Raw genomic sequence first — 3,106 nt, 5'->3', positions numbered from 1 at the left:
GTAGAGTCTTGCTCATTGGTGTGTAGCGCACCAGATCTATAGGCAGGAGGCTACAAGACATTTTAGGAAAAGTTGTGTCTTTCTTTTAGATTCTATCGTGCCTCCGATTGTCTCCTCCTTATCTAATGATCTATGCTTCTCTATTTTCAGAAAATGCCTCTTCGAGGGGCGAATGTTCGCGGGACTAATGAGGTGCAGCCCCCACCCGTTGATCCTCTGAATGAGATGGTATCCCACGCTGAATTTATGGCGGCCTTTCAGGAGTTGTCCCAAGCAGTCACTGCTAATGTTTGGGCCAATAACTGGGCCTTAGCTGCTAATCAGCAGGGAGGTAATGTAGTCGCGGCTAGAATTCTTGACTTTCTATGGATGAACCTGCCTGAGTTCTATGGGTTGGGAACTGATGAGGACCCACAGCTGTACTTGGAAGAGGTAAGGAAGATCACTGAGGAAATGCATGTCTCAGAAGAAGAAAGTGATGAGTTTGCATCTTACAGACTGAAGGACATTGCTTATGATAGGGTTGTATCGTGGAGGAAGGGTTGAGATAAAGATGTCACTCCTGTGACTTGGCAAGTATTCTAGGTTGAATTCTTAGACCGATTCTTTCCTCTTGAGATGAGGGAGGCCAATATTGAGGATTTTATGAACTTGAGGCAGGGATCCATGACTGTTAAGGAGTACTGCTTGAAGTTCAGTCAGTTGGTCTAGTACGCTTCTGATTTGATCTCCAACATCTGGGCTTGTATGAGTAAGTTTGTGACTGGTGTTTCTGGATTGGTGCTAAAGGGGTGTAGGACATCAATTTTGAATAGGTATATGGATCTAGCTAGGTTAATGATTCATACCCAACAGATAGAGGCGGATAAGCTTAGGGAGAGAGAAAGGATGAGGGGTAGCAAGAGGGCGAGATCTGATTAGCATGAGTTTAGCCAGCCTAGGTTCCATGGAGGGAACCGCCTTCAATTTCAGAGACTTCTGTCTGCTCTAGTGCCTTTATCAGCTAGCACTCCCGCGCCTAGAGGCAGGCTGGAGCAAGGGGTAGGCCTTTTATGTCTGGATTGCAGAACAGTGTTGGTAACTGGCTCCATCATCCTTCTTATGCTAAATGTGGTAGGAATCATCCCGGGGAGTATTTTGGTGATGCGAGGGGTTGTTTTGGTTATGACAAGCAAGGCCACAGACTTAGAGATTACCCCCATGCCAGACAGGGGAGTAGAGATGCTCGACCTCCGGCACAGGCTTCTAGTGCACCAGCTTATGTACCTCATCCCGCCCCTGTTCAGGGCGCTTTTGCTAGCACTGCTAGCGTTCAGTGCCAAAAAAATTTTTATGCTTTGCTATCTCGTCAGGAGCAGGAGGACTCCCTTGATGTTGTTACTGGTATTCTTTGAGTCTTTTTTCTTGATGTTTATGTGTTGTTGGACCCCGTGTCAAATCTCTTTTATGTGACCCCACTTGTGGCTGTGAATTTCAAAAGAGGTCTCGAAAGGATTCCCGAGCCTTTCCTAGTTTCTACACTAGTCGGAGAGTCAGTTGTTGCTAAACAAGTGGATAGAAATTGCCCTATCACTGTGCTTCATAGAGTCATACTTGCAGACTTGATATAGTTAGACATATTATATTTTAACCTCATTCTGGGTATGGATTGGCTTCATTCTTGCTATGTGTCTATAGATTGTCGTACCCATGTAGTCAAATTTTAGTTTCCTGACAAACCAGTGTTTGAGTAGTCCGGGAGTTCGGTATCTCCCAAAAGTCATTTCTTCTCTTGCATCAAAGCCAGAAAGCTAATATCCAAAGGTTGCATCTATCACCTAGTTAGGGTCAAAGACACTCAGTCCGAAACTCCAACTATCACCTAGTTAGGGTCAAAGACACTCAGTCCGAAACTCCAACTATTCAGTCATTCAATGTTGTTAATAAGTTCCCAGATGTCTTTCCGCAAGATCTCCCAGGGGTACCTCCAGATAGAGAGATAGAGTTCGAAGTTGATCTTCTTCCCAAAACTCGGCCTATTTCTATCCCCCCATACCGTATGGCACCTGCCGAGCTCAAGGAGCTAAAAAAGTAACTCAAAGATATTCTAGATAAATGTTCATTTGGTCCAGCATTTCTCCTTGGGGCACACCTATTTTATTCGTACGAAAGAAGGATGGATCCTTGCGTATGTGTATTGACTATGGTCAACTGAACAAGGTCAGAATCAAAAATAGGTATCCTCTTTGAAGAATTGATGACCTATTAGATCAGTTGCAAGGTACAAGTTATTTTTCCAAGATAGACCTTAGATCCGGCTATCATCAACTTAAGGTCAGAAAGTATGATATCCCAAAGACAGCCTTCCGAACCCGCTATTGTCACTTTGAGTTCCTAGTCATGTCATTCGGGCTAACCAATGCCCCGACTGCTTTCATAGACCTTATGAATCAAGTGTTCAAGTGATATCTTGATATGTTCATCATTGTCTTCATAGATGGCATCCTTGTGTACTCCCGTGATGAGAATGACCATTTACAGCACCTTAGAATTATCTTGCAAACTCTTAGAGACCATCAGTTGTTCGCCAAATTCAGTAAGTGTGAATTTTGGCTAAGGTCTGTAGCCTTTCTGGGTCATGTTGTTTCAGCTGAGGGTATTAGAGTTGATCCCCAAAAGACCAAAGCTATTAGAAATTGGCCTAGACCTATCTCCCCATCTGACATTAGAAGTTTCTTGGGTTTAGCTAGCTATTACTATCATTTTGTTGAAGGTTTTTCTTCCCTTGCATCTTCTATGACCCGATTGACCCAAAAGAATGTTAAATTCCGGTGGTCCGAGTCCTGTGAAAAGAGTTTTCAAGAGCTGAAGATTCGGCTCACTTCAGCCCCTGTGTTGACTTTACCTGATGGTTTTGTGGTATATTGTGATGCCTCTAGAGTTGGTTTGGGATGTGTGTTGATGCAGCGAGGTATGGTTATAGCCTATGCCTCTATATAGTTGAAACCGCATTAAAAGAATTACCCAACCCATGACCTTGAGCTAGCTGTTGTGGTCTTTGCTTTGAAAATTTAGAGACACTATCTTTATGATGTCCATGTGGATGTGTTTACTGAAGAGCCTGCAG

The sequence above is a fragment of the Capsicum annuum genome, unplaced genomic scaffold (genome assembly GCF_002878395.1).
Source record: "Capsicum annuum cultivar UCD-10X-F1 unplaced genomic scaffold, UCD10Xv1.1 ctg4643, whole genome shotgun sequence".
Classification (NCBI taxonomy): domain Eukaryota; kingdom Viridiplantae; phylum Streptophyta; class Magnoliopsida; order Solanales; family Solanaceae; genus Capsicum; species Capsicum annuum.
This window is presented reverse-complemented; position numbering follows the sequence as displayed.